Raw genomic sequence first — 14,209 nt, 5'->3', positions numbered from 1 at the left:
AATGGGTCTTTGCCTCCCCTCAAGTTCATGGCCAAGGGAGGTCAGTTGACAAGGCGGGGGGGGGGGGAGTTGGGCATTTGACTCAATTCTCCCTTCTCCATAGCCATTCAGCTCTGTCGGTGTCCCCGCTGCATATTGATCCGTCCGTCCCTTTCTCCCGCTGACATGTGCGCACATAAATAAATTACCCCCACCGCGTGAGTGTGGAACAATCTGTCCCCTAAACTCTATTCAGCTCCAGACAGGCCCCATTATTCCCCCGATTAAAGCCGCCGGAGTACTTTGCAAGGGATACTGTTACTCTGTCAAACTGTAAATAAGACCCTAAAAATAAAGAGAGCTAGCGAGTGAGAAGAGAGAAAAGCTAGACTAATGCCTGCTGCTAGGGAAACCGAATGAATCCCTAATGACCGCTGTGTACAAACTGCAAATAATGAAGCAAAGCTGACAAATGGACCCTGGTCTGTTTTTGATGAGCTGTTTGTTATGGGATTCTCAGTGAGATCCTAGTTTTAGAGCAGCAACGTCGCCAGCAGGGACCTGATCTTCTGCATTTCTCTTCCCCTTGCCCTTTTTTCACCTCTTCATCTGGACAAAAAAAAAGGGGGGGCACTCCTGTAAACTTCCTGCCTTCCGCTCCCCACAGTGGCTGAGATGGGATCTTAACCAATTTCCTTCTACCCCACCACTACTAAATTGCCCCCAATCCAGTCTCAGCCCTTGCTTCAGGCTCAAATCAGGAGAGCGCTTAAGCACCTGCTTAACTTTTTGCATGTGCTTAAGTCTCATAGATGTCCTTGGGATTTACACCCATGCTGAAATGCTGCCCCCAATCAGGGTGTCCTGCCTCAGTCAGGGACTGTGGGGAAGAATCATGCTGTCTGGTGCTGACTCTGGATTTGTTTTGGCTGATGTGGGCTCATTGCAAAATGGCTGTCAATTGTTACCCTAGAATGACCTGCACAATAGACAGCCCTGAATATTTCGCTTGTCCTTTGATATTTTTGTCATTGTTAGGTGCTCTCTTGCTGATGGTTCCATCCTTTCTTGATGCTTGGCTGATGTCTTGTTCACATGCTCAGGGTCTAACTAACCACCAGATTTGGGGTTGGGAAGAAATTTTCCTCCCTGTCAGATAGGCAAGGATCTTGGGGTGGTTTTTTGTGTTTTGTTTTGTTTTTTTTCTTTCTCGGCACTCCCCAAGGGGAGTGAAGCACCTAAATACCTTTGAGGATCTGGATCTATGGATCTCTAATGTCACAGATCCCCATTCCAGATCACTGTTACATTTTGGGAAGACAAAGACCCTGGGAATAGTTTTAATTTTCAGTATAATTAAAAAAATATATTTTAGTGTGAATTTATAGTGAGATCAATTGACCCATCTTGAGCAGTAGGAGGGTCTAGTCTAGTGCAGTGGTTCTCAGACTTTCCCACACCCCTCTGCCTTTTAGCTGGGATCTAACCAGATCTGCCAACCTAATTAGAGATCGTGCTTAAGATAACTGACCAGGAGTCAGGAGAGCTAGTTCTCCTCCCAGCTATGCTGTAGGTGATTTGAGGTGGATTGCATTACAAAATGTGCCCTGTTACAAAAGGCCTTTTGCATATAAATAATTTTCTTTCTCCCTGGGTCAGTTTTCCCCATCTGCAAAATGGGGAGATTTACCTCACAGTGGATGAATTTATTCGTGTGAAACCATCCTTGGCTCGGCAGGTGCTAGAGAAAAGGCAAAGTGGTATTAGAGGGACTCGACTTTGGTGCAGTTTTGAACCTCTTCTAGATTCCAGTGGTGGTTGGAGATGGGTGTTTTGTTTCGGGTCCATCTTGGATTGTTGTATAATCAACAAGCTGTTAGCCTCCCCCTCCCAAACGCCCCCCACACAGAGAAAAGCTGCTGGCCCATTAGAAGGAGGATGGCCCATATTCTGCTTATCAGCTTCAGCGAAAGACCTCAGAGGATTTTTCTTCTCCAGCTCCTGCCCCATCAAAGCCCTAGAGTACCAACCCACTAGATGACTTGCCAAAGACAATTAAGGGAAACTTGGGCTAGCTCTGGGAATTGGAACCCGGTTCTCCAAGGTCCTAAAGGAGTGTCTGACCCAAAAGTGCATCCTTCATAAGGACATAAGATCAGTCATGTTGCATCAGACCAACGGTCCATCTAGCCCAGTATCCTGTCTCTGACTGTGGCCGGTACTATATGCTTCTGGCAGTCCCAGGTTTAAGGAAAAACAGAGCATGGGGTTGCATACCTGACCATTTTGGCTAATAGCTATTGAGAGAGAAGTTAATGGAGGATGGATTAAATTTTTTTTTAACTCGTTTATATTACTACTCTGGACGCCAACCCACTATGGATAGCTCCCTGAGCCAAACTGGGTGGAGTGACGTGGCCTGGACTTGGCTGGAGCTTGTTCGCAAACAGCACAGGGCGAGGTGCAAAGGGGCTTTGAACCAGAGCAGTGTGCTCACTCGAGGGAAGGGCAAATTGATTTCAGCAGAGAGCTGAAAAATTTGAGTGGCCCTAATGACCCTTGCTTGAAAATGTCCCTTTGACTTAAAATGCCGAGTGCAATTCATTACATTGCCCTAGACCTTGTGCTGTCATCTACCCCAAAGCAAAGTGGGTGTGGAATGTTGCCCATTCTCCTTCAATAGCTTATTGCGCTCACTTTGCACTGGTGCAAATGAAGCGTGCAAGGCACAGGACAACAGTGAATCAGGCCCCCAGGCTGATGCACGGTGACTGACATCAGGTAAAATCCCAATGAAGATAAGGCCGTTTGTAGCTTTTATATGAGTCAGCAAGTCAAGATGAATCCTTTGCATCCCCGTAGTCTTTACCTTGACCTGCTAACTGGAGTGACTCTGCAGTTCTTTTGGAAATTTAAGTGCTTGAAATCTAGAGAGAAACCTCTCCTAGTGAGATTTTTTCAGTCTGGTTTCCAAATATCAGGGTTTGATTCTCCTCTCACTTAAACTGGTTTCATATCAGTGTAAAGGAATTGACTTAAATGGAGCCGCTCTGGATTTACACTGGTGTGAGATGGGAGTCAGGCTCCTTACTACTTAGTAATTTTTATATTTATAGTGCTGGATTCTGATTTCATTCACACCAATGTAAATTAGGACTAACTCCATAGCTGCCAGTATAAATCTAATGTAAATGAGAAGTGTTTCATGCCCACAAAGTAATAAAACTGTACAACCATCCTCTGAGATACGTCACTATTACCCTAATTTTACAGATGGGGAAACTGAGGGACAGAGAGGGGACTACACTTGCTCAAGACTCATGGCGGATCCTGGGATAAAACCTGCCTTCCACTCCTGTAAGTCTGTCTGCTAGACCTCATTGCCCGTCTAAACTACTAGCCAGAGTCACAGCTGCTGTAAATGTCCGGTGCTGTGCTGACATAATCGTAGTTACACCTGTTTACACCACCAAGTGACCTGGTCCGCAGTAACTTTTTGAGATCAGCCCGTTTCGGCTTGCTTCTGAGAACGTGCTGACCATTTTCAGGCCGTTCTGGAAGGGGGGTATCTTCTCTGGATCTACACTGCGCAGAGCCGGCCCACTTCCAATGCAGCCCCTTAGCATTCCGTCTCGTGGCCCTGCGTGTCACGTTGGGTTGTGCTGATGTCCGCTGAGTGTGACTTAACATGCCGTGAGCAAATCTGTGCCAGCAGCGTGGCTTCCGTGCGAGGGGCACTGTGTTCCTCTGTGCTGTTCCTTCTTTAACCCACTCTGAACATGTCACCTGACAGTTAGGGCAGATGATGGGCACAGCTGCACATTGAAACTGTTGCAAATCGCTTTGAGAGGAGGAATGTAGGGGAAGCATTAGCATGTGCTTAGTCAGCCCAAACGCGACTGCTTAATTTGTGCCAGGGCTGAGCCCTGGCACCTCTAAGGCTTGCTGATTTCTTATGAAGGTAAAGAAAATTGCTTGAACCCCCAGCACCTCTTTCATGACAAATTAAGCCCTGCCAAACTCGCCAGTGGGGATGGATGGGGAGGGGGGGGCTATACACTGATACAGAGTACCAAGGCCCAGTACTTCAAACCATCTGCAGGCTGAACGCCCATGGACAGCGCTGAGAGTTCTGTGTGTTCAGGGCTTACAGGAACTGAAGTAACTCGAAAGCTTGTCGCTTTCACTGAGAGAGGCTGGTTGAATAAAAGAGATGACCTCCACCCACCGTGTCACTCTTAAGAGCTTTTCCCCAGCTCGGCCATTGACCTGCTGTGTGACTTCAGGCAAGTCACTTTCCCCTTTCCATGCCTCAGTTTACCTCTCCGTAGAACCTCTTTCCCTTGTATGGGACTTTTGACAATTTTAACCTTAATTGTTAAATGACTTAGACTTTGTTTATATGCACAAGTTGTCACTTTAACCATTCCAGTACAGTGAAAGCAATGCAACCCCCACATAGCGTGGCTGCAGCTATATAGGTGTACAAATGCTTAAACCAATACGGCTATTCCTATAGGGGAAGGGGAATACTGGTATATCGATTTAAAAAAAAAATCATTCTTACCTGATATAGTTATGCTGGGACAAAAATCTGAGCAGAAGCTAGGCCTAAATTCTGTTGAAAATGGAATTTATAAGAACTTTACAAACACTTAGCCTGATTCTGTTCCACTTCCCCTTAAGTCATTTACACCTCTGCAAAGGGCATGTAAACTGACTGTAAAATGCTATGGGAGTGTACACCTATCTTGCACTGGGGTAAATGACTGCTTAAAGAGCAGGGCAATTAGAGAATCAGGATCACTAAATTAGCCTCAGGCCTCCCCTTTGTAAGAGTTACAGAGCAAACAGGTTTCAGAGTAACAGCCCTGTTAGTCTGCATTCGCAAAAAGCAAAGGAGTACTTGTGGCACCTTAGAGACTAACCAATTTATTTGAGCATAAGCTTTTGTGAGCTGCAGCTCACTTATGCTCAAATAAATTGGTTAGTCTCTAAGGTGCCACAAGTCCTCCTTTGCTTTTTACAGAGCAAACAGTTCACCTGCCTCTGAAATGCTTTTGTTTCTGGGGTGGAACCTCTTAGGTGCTTAACAGTGCATCATAATAGGAAGTGACACAGAAAAGTATGATTAGTTGCAACTGCTGGAAGCGTTTAGGGAGATGGAATGTAATTACCGGCACTGGATTTTGTACCTTGTATGAAAGACTAAAATAACAATTAAGCAAAATTAGATAGTTCTTGATTCTTTAAACTGGCCTCCAACTTTGTGCCTATAATCAGTTGTGGGTGCAACTGATGGCTTTTAGACCTCTAAATTATTATTACGGCAGTGCCTAGATGTCCAAATCAGGTTGGGGCCTATTGTGCGAGGTGCTGTACATACACATATTAAAAGACAGCTCCTGCCTTAAAGAGCTTGTAGTCTAAGTAGTCAAGACAGAAAGAAAGGAAATATTATCATCGTCCTTGTTTTTGTAGATGGGGAGAAGTGAGACCCGGGGAAATCGCAAGCAGCCTGTGGCAGAGCAGGATCTGAACCCAGAGCTGCCAAATGCCAGCTCACCTCTTTAATGTCTCGAATACCTGATTGTACTGACCATTCAGGTAGCTAGATGCTTGGAACTGCACCTGTGATTGACTGAGGCCTGCACAATTCATTGTTCTTGCAAAACCTGGGACTCCTTTAAAAAAAATCCAGCCCTACAATTCCACAGTTGGTCTGAGGGAAGAGTTCATTTGTTTTTTCTGAATGAATCCAGCCTTTGGTTTACGGACGATCAATTTTCCCCCAGTGTGTTTCTTTGGAAGGATACTTTTTTCTTTTGTTTTGTTTTCTGACTGAAATGCCTCATGACTTGAAAGAGCCATTCGTAGGACAATCCTTAAGCTTCGTGGCATGTGCAGAATTTCAAGCAGCAGCACGTAGCTTCAAATCTCCCCTTTATTTTTGAAGTAGCAATGGGTTATTTGCTCAAGGGAGAACTCCTAGTGGCAGCAAAGAAAACCCAGAGGAGCAAACTAGATAAAATGCTGATGTTGCCCTGTATAACCCACTTCTCCATGAGCCAAGACACTGTGTAGCAGTGTTTCCAACTTTTATGATCCCTGTGCTTTTCTTAAAGTCCCAGCTCCTGGAATCAGATGATTAGGTGAAAAATCTCAGCTTCTGGTAGTTGTTTGTTTTTTAAAAGTAAGTTTCTAGCCCTTGTGGTTGCAAAGAAGATGCGACCCCTGAAGGCTTCAGCACCGGACAGCAAGTAAAAAGAACCTTCCTTTTTTTATTCTTTAAAATCTCATGATTTGAAAACCAGTCTCAGGATTTCTTGGGACCTGGCTCATAATAGCTGAATGCTTGGAGTTGGTGCCATGCATCCAAAAATGAAGACCCAGCATCCACTCTTCTTTTATAATTAAGATGGCAAACTGAGGCCCTAACCCAGATCAGGGCTTTATTGTGTTAGTCTTGGTCCAAGCACACATACACAAATGCAGAGTGTCAGTGGCCTGTTATCCTTATAATCTAAGGCCCTGATCCTGGAGAGACTTGCACATGTGGTTAACTGTCTTCACTGTGAATAGTCCCATTGAAATCACATGAGTAATGTTCAGTACCAGGTGCAGGTCTTTGCTGGATCGGGGCCTAAATTGGTAGCATGGGAAGGAAGGGCTCATCTCCGTTTTTTGTAGACTGTGGAGGGAAGCGTAGGGAGACCCCAGGGGGAGGGGGAGGGGGAGGGGGCAGATTTTCAAAGTATTTTGCCACTTAACCATGCAGATGCAATTTTGAAAGCTCTTATGCAAATTAGGTGCCTAATGCCTATCAATATCAATGTGTCATCCAGCTCCTAAATGCCTTTGAAAATCTAGTCCTGAGGCCTAGATCTATGAAAGGACTTAGATGGCTGACTTCAAAAGAGGGTTAGAAACATAAGAACTGGCACACTGGGTCAATCCATCTAGCCCAGTATCCTGTCTTCCCGCTTCTGGCAAACAGAGGCTAGGGACACCATCCCTGCCCATCCTGGCTAATAGCCATTGATAGACGTATCCTCCATGAACTTACTGAGTTCTTTTTTGAACCCTGTTATGCTCTTGGCCTTCACAACATCCTCTGGCAAAGAGTTCCACAGGTTGACTGTGTGTTGCGTGAAGAAATACTTCCTTTTGTTTGTTTTAAACCTGCTGCCTATTCATTTCATTGGGTTGCCCCTAGTTCGTGTGTCAGGAGAAGAAGTAAATGATACCTCCTTATTTACTTTCTCCACAACCAGTCATGATTTCATAGACCTCTATCATATCCCTCCTTGGCCCTCTCTTTTCCAAGCTGAAAAGTCCCTGTGTTATTAATCTCTCCTCGGATGGAAGCCATTCCATACCCCTCATCATATTTGTTGCCCTTTTCTGAACCTTTTCCAAATCCAATGCATCTTTTTTGAGATGGGGTGACCACATCTGCACGCAGTATTCCAGATGTGGGTGCACCATGGAGTTGCTATATAGCAGAGCTCGATGACAAACTCCCTGAGAGGAGCAGGGCTTGGGTCACATCCCTCTCTTCAGCTGCTCGCCTTGGCTAGCTTAGGCAGAGCCCGGTGTAACATGCTGGATTTTGGGGCTCCCCTTCTGAAGCTCCCCTCACTCCCTAGGGAGCCTGGGCCCCGAGCTCAGGGCTTGTGGATTCCACTGGGTGGCAAGACGTCTCAAAGTTAGAGGCTGTGATTTTCAGCATGGCAACACCCAAGTCCCTTTGTGGGTTTGGGCCTTAGGGGCTTCCCCAGGAAATGTGTAGGGAGGTGAGAGATTGACCCCTGACCCCCAAAGCCCAGGCCAGCAGTTTAACAACAAGGCTACCCTTCCTTTTAAGGGCCTGGCCTTTTTCTATGCTTCGGGTTAGTGTCTTTTACTGGGATCCGTTTCTATTTGCAACATCCCTGAAAGGGGGTTCCAAAGAGGATGGCTCTAGACTGTTCTCAATGGTAACAGATGACAGAACGAGGAGTAATGGTCTCAAGTTGCAGTGGGGGAGGTTTAGATTGGATATTAGGAAAAACTTTTTCACTAAGAGGGTGGTGAAACACTGGAATGCGTTACCTAGGGAGGTGGTAGAATCTCCTTCCTTAGAGGTTTTTAAGGTCAGGCTTGACAAAGCCCTGGCTGGGATGATTTAACTGGGAATTGGTCCTGCTTCGAGCAGGGGGTTGGACTAGATGACCTTCTGGGGTCCCTTCCAACCCTGATATTCTATGATCCCGTTTCAAAAAAAATGAGTCCTGACCGTGGCTAAATCAAAGAGGGACCCCCAGCGAATACACACGTACCAAGCAGTCATCGGGAAGCTTGCCCGGGCAAATGATTCCTTTTTGTTACAACCCCCTTTTTAAAGCAGGCTGAAATACCGCCCTGCTGTTTCATGGGAGAGCAGGTAAGCCATTTATTTGAATAAACAGGTACATGCCATGCATCACAACCACACCTGCAAAGCCTAGCCCTAGCATTACACCAGAGGACTTGGGGGTCGATGTTCCATATTCCATAAAGTAAAATAATTAAGAATTACTAGTTGCGATGACTTCAAACAGAGCGACTCCAGGAAATAAACCCCTTCTTTATAATTAGTGGGATTTCCTCTGCATCAGATGGAGGATTGATATATATTTTTTTTAATCTGCTCACATGCTTTTGATTTGGGTACTCAACTAACTCGTACCAGCTGCTTCCACCCCCTGCTCCTTCTGCTAAAGCCCTCGCAAAGGAGATTTCAGGGAGGCATGACCTGGGCTGAAGTCTAGGATTTTCTATTTTGCTTTGTGTAACTTTTTAAAAAAGATCCCAAAATAATAATAATAAAAAATCCGCATTGCCCAGGTCAAAATGCTTGCATTCTCCCAACTGTACGCCCTCTGTACGATCATTTCTAATGCATGTGCTATATGACCTGTCCACAGCTCTGCACTGTCCTACGTGCTAGTGTGGGCCCCACAGGCTAAATTTTGCTGTCAGTGTAAATCTAGCATACCCCTGTTAATGTCAGTGAATTTAATCCGTATTTGCCCCAGAGTAGCAGAGATCAGAATTTGAACTCTTGTCTGTAAAACATGTGGCCGTCAATTGCGTAAGCCATAAGACACAACAAAAGGACTGATGTGGGAAGAATTTGTTTACAGGGCTCTTGTCATAGAATCATAGAAGATTAGGGTTGGAAGAGACCTCAGGAGGTCATCTAGTCCAACCCCCTGCTCAAAGCAGGATCAACACCAACTAAATCATCAAGTAGATAAGGCTTTAAATGTAGGTTCTGATAACAGTTATTTATCATTGGTGCTACAGAAGCAACCAAAAATCAGGTCCCCGTTGTGCAGAGAATGGAAATTGCTTTTCATGGAAGCTTTTGAGATTCCGATTAGGAACAAAATCTACAAAATTTCAAAATTCTTCACAAAATGGAAATTCTGGGGGAAAATAAAATCACTTCAGGTCAATCAAAATGATTCATTTCTATTTTGACATGAACAGATTGCGTAGGATCTAATGATTAGACTATAATACAAAATTATTATTTTTTTAAAAGGCTAAACCAAAAGTCGTTTTGAAAGGGAAAAATCAAAATGTTTCCTGTTCAGTGTTGCCTGAACTATTTCCCCTCTTCTTTTTTTCCCCAACCTCAATGAAATTTCAATGGATTTGCTGCTGTTTTGCCAAGCATTGGGATTGCGACAGAACTGCATTGTCCAATGGAAAACAAGGCCCATTGAAGATTTTCTGCCCGGCTCTTCTGAGAGCTGTATGTGCCCAAAGGAAACGGAGATGGTCTCTGCTCAATGCATTTACAAACTAGTTAGTCAAAGGATTATTCCCCCATTTTACAGAGGCCCAGAGACATTCAGTAACTTGTCCAAGGTCACAAAGTGACTCAGATGGAGCTGGGAACTGAACTCGCAGCTCCTCGGACCCTCCTGTGCAGTCAGTTTCTTAGGAAGAGTGTTTGTGAAGCAGCATGGGCCCGTGGACAATGCGGCAACTAGGAGACCTGGGTTCTGTTTCTGCCTCTTGCCTGCTGTGTGGTCTTGAGGAAGTTACTCTGCCGCTCTGTGCCTCAGTTTCCCCTCTTGCTCTTTGTCTGGCTCTATTTGGATTGTAAGCTCTTTGGGACAGGACTGTCTCTCACTATGTATCTGCCTGGTGCCCAGCACAATGGTGCCCCAGTGCTACTGTATTAGAAAACAATAGTAAGTGGAAACAGTGAATTTTAAGCCAATATATTATTTACTCTTAATATTCATAAAAGTCATTATTTATTCATATTCATAGAAAGCAAATTTTCTGTTTGGGCGGCAGACACCTGCTTCCAATTGGACTGGAACCACCACATGTGACCTCTGCATCCAATCAAAACAGCTGGACTATCAAGCTGTTACAATGAACCTCTCCAAAGCATGAGTTATTTGCAGGAAATTCTTGGGTGAAAACTTCCGAGAAAATTGCAGATAGAAAAAAGAGTGAAATGCAGGGAATAAATTCTTCACCCGAAGCCCGGCTCTGGTGGGAATGATCAGCGAGAGAGCACCAGGTCTCTGTGGCCGGATGCTGACCGTGGGCAAAGTGAGCACATGCCATATCCTCAGCTGGTGGCAATTGGAGTCGCTCCCAGTGACTTCACCAGAGCTAAGCTTTCTGTGTCTGTTCCCATAGTGCTGTCCTTGCAGCTGCAGTGGTCCTATGTGCCCAGGTGAAATTCACGGTACTTCAGTGGCTGTGTGAGGGACCCGCTGGCTAAACAGTTCTTTCACTGTCCCTATGAACTGTGGAGAGGACCTTCAAGCCAGCCGTGCATAGGCTGGTATGGAAGGCCAATATGATTTGGCCAGCTGAGGCCATGTTTATATGACTCCAGTGGCCTTTGGACCCTGATAGGATGGGTGATCGTATGGTTAAAGCACTGGGTTGGGACTCTTGTGATCTGGGTTGCATTCCTGCCCCCTGCCACTCCTTGTGTGATCTTGGGCAAGTCACTAATTCTTTCTGTGCCTCAGTTTCCCAGCTGTAAAACAGGGATAATAATTTTCCCACCCCTTGTCTATTTAGCTTTTCAGGGCAGGGATTGTCAAACAATGTGACTCCACAGCACAATGGGGATTTAGTGGATGGTTTCATCCAGTAGCATGGAAAAGCACTGTGGGAATGGCACAGGGCAAACCAACCACTCCGGTGTGTGCCCTAATATCCAGGCTTGGGGGATATTAGACTCCAGGCTGGAGTCCAGAGGTAGGTACATAGAGTTTAGTATGCCCATGGCATGCCTCTTCCCTGTCTGGAGTGGTGTCGAACACAGATTGTATAATTAGAGAGCCAGTGAATACGTAACTGTACAATTATGCAAATAGTGATCAAAATCACTGTTTTCAGCAGAAATGCCTGAAGATCAAGACAGAAGCTTCATGCAACCTTAATTTAATCTGGTCCTGCAGGAGAGGGGAGGTCTAATATATGACCCAACCTCATGCCTGCCTTGGTTTAGCAAGGATGTGGGGCAGGGGAAGACCACAGTGCTTTTAGCATGTTAAGCAAGCCCCGCGGCATGGATGGATAAAGGAAAAAATGATCTTGATATCCCTTTAATCTATTGGTAAAGCAATTTAAAAAAAATTGAAGTGTTGATATTTAGAGTGTTTTTGTCTCTTTCTGATTTGCAGGTGAAGGATGCAAGCCGGAAAGAAAGAATTTGATCATCAAAGAAATAAAGAGCAGCAAACTCCTAAAAACCTGGAAATCTGCGTTAATTGCTTCTGAATGTCTGTCTGAAAAATTATCAAATTGATGCCGTCGTGCTTTTTTTGACAGCCTGTCTGTTACATTTTTTTTTTTAAATATTCATGCACGGAAATCTAATTACTAGGCAAATTTAATGATAATGAAATGAAGGCACTTCAGCGGAAAGCGTGGGGACCCTGTTCATGTTTTCTCAGCCTCTGCCTTGTTCAGAATGTGGGTTGTGGTTTTTTTTTTACAACTGCCTTTCTTCTACTTAAAAAAATTGCCAAAAATAAAACGTGGATTGCTGAAAATGTTTGTGGCGTCTTCATTTAAAACGATGTGGCAATTACAAGGTGATTAGAGGAGTTTTCCAAAGATCAAATGAAACTAACCTGATCCGATCAGGCAGACGAAATATTAGTTTTGCATTAAGCTGGTTCTTAGAGGCCTCCACTGAGGTGTGGGCCTCCCCATAACAAGTGACAGGCTACCTGTCTTAGTTACTTCTATGGCCTCCATAGCACTTGGGTCCCCTTAGCATATTTATCCTTACAACTCCCTGGGAGGTAGGGCAGTTCTGTCAGCCTCATTGTACAGGTGGAAAAATAGAGGCACGGAGAAGCTAAGGCCCAGATTGTCAAAGGGATTTAGGTGCCTGACCCACTGAAATCAACCAATGGGAGTTAGGCACCTAAATACCTTTAAAGAGCTGAACCATTGCCAAAAAGTCACACAAGAGACCTGCAGCAGGGCTGGGCCTCGAATGCTGACCTCCCAAGTCCAAGGCTAATTCCCTAACTACTGCCCCGTCCTTCCTCTCAGTCCCTGCCCCCAAGAGTGCTCATTCTAAAGCAGAGTGACAGGCAAAGGGGAAAACAGAGGCACACAGTGACTTCCCCCAAGGTTGCATCTCAGGTCAGTCGCCAAGCACAGGAGAGAGCCCATGTCTAGGGCCCTAACCACTGGGCCATGCTACCGCAATATACTATCATCTTAGCAACAGGGCTCCTGGACGTATCTGTGACACGTTTTATTTGGAACGAGGAATCCTCCCTGATCCCCTGGAGGTCCTGTGTTCAGAACCCCCTGGCTCCCCTGAAGTCCGATGGTACCAGCAATAGCGCTGGTTGCATAATGCTTCATGGTAGCTTGAATCCTGACATGCAGGTTGGTTTGAGAATGAACACGGGGGGGGCTTTATTCTGCTATTATCCCATGGTGCTCAACAAAGTTCTGTGGATCTTGATGAGTACAACACCTGTCGTTCCAAAGGATCCCAAAGTGTGTGTCTATATAGGAATCACTTTGCCCACTGCTGAAATTGCCTCATCCAGCTAAGGGGTGGAACCTGTCAGGCAGCCTGGTATAACAGCATCCTACAGTGATGTACAGCTGCTTAAATAAGGAAGGGACCTATGTGTGTATGCTCGAAAGCTTGTCTCTTTCCCTGACAGAAGCTGGTCCAATAAAATATATTACCTCCCCCACCTTGTCTTTCTAATATCCTGGGACCGGCATGGCTAAAACTATACTGCCAACGACAGTGATTTCAATGGAAGTTATAAGCCTGAATGCCTTTGTAGATTTGGGTCTTACGAGACTGGGATAAGACAAACAGGACTGGGGTGTAAGACCCTTTTATGCTGCCTGAGTGGTCTAAAGGGGCCTCAGTGTAAATTAACATTTAGGTGCATGGAGTTCAGCTCCAGATCTGGGGTCTGGATTCAGGATTGTGGCTTAGACTCATTCCCACCTGTTGGCTAAGATTTGTGAACTTTCAGGGCAAGACTGGACCAAGTTTCAGATGAACCCTGGGGAAGTTGGGAGGGAGGCTGGGGGATTTATAGTTTACCTAGGGAGCAGCTGGTAGCCCTAGGAGCAGCAGGCTGGTGCAGGGGGTCGGGTACTAGCCTAAGACTTTGGAGAGCTAAGTTCAACTCCTGGCTCTGATACAGAGTGTGTGATCTTGGCCAAGTCACTGAACCTCAGTTTTCCATCTGGCCCATGGGGACTGTGGTACTGCCCTACCTCACACGGATAAATACACTCCAGCTCATGTGGTGCTCAGATGTGATGGGGATAAGTGCTTGAGCTATCTAGACAGACACAACACCGGTTATGGTGAGTAACCATGCAGAATTCAAAGGGTAGTGGCTGCAAAGACACATGAAGTTGCCATATGAACAGAAGCTGATGGATTTCAGGCAGCTCCATATGCAGGGCCTTGCCTATATATCCAATATGGCAACATTCTTCCCTTAACACCCATGCTTGTAGTGACTGGAAACAAACACAAGCTCTAAAACAAGGGATATGGTGCTGAGACTTAGAGTTGGGAGAGGGATTCAGATGAAAGTTTGAATGTGCCTTGGCTTGTGGGTACCGGTGTGGGCCAGCAATAGAGAACAGCACACACTGCAAAGTTTGCTCTAGATCCAAAACTCAGCTGCCTGGAGGGGCTCAGAGTGATGCTTAT

The 14,209-nt window shown here is 45.5% G+C and overlaps 1 long non-coding RNA gene across 23 annotated transcripts in view; it reads left to right on the top strand.

Moving 5' to 3' along the window:
* LOC311512636 overlaps positions 1 to 12,038 on the top strand; it is an 87,896-nt gene extending 75,858 nt beyond the window's left edge. For 21 of the 23 annotated variants that reach the window (XR_014709492.1, XR_014709493.1, XR_014709494.1 and 18 more), the window contains 2 exons: positions 3,253 to 3,336; positions 11,673 to 12,038. This is a non-coding gene — a long non-coding RNA (uncharacterized lncRNA). The remainder of the gene's footprint in view (positions 1 to 3,252; positions 3,337 to 11,672) is intronic. The other 2 variants (XR_014709510.1, XR_014709512.1) reach the window with 1 other exon arrangement.
* Positions 12,039 to 14,209: the final 2,171 nt, after the last annotated feature.

Source organism: Lepidochelys olivacea (genome assembly GCF_965140295.1).
Source record: "Lepidochelys olivacea isolate rLepOli2 genome assembly, chromosome: 24".
Classification (NCBI taxonomy): Eukaryota; Metazoa; Chordata; order Testudines; family Cheloniidae; genus Lepidochelys; species Lepidochelys olivacea.
The sequence above is the reverse complement of the archived record's forward strand: the minus strand, read 5'-3'. Positions and strand labels throughout refer to the sequence as shown.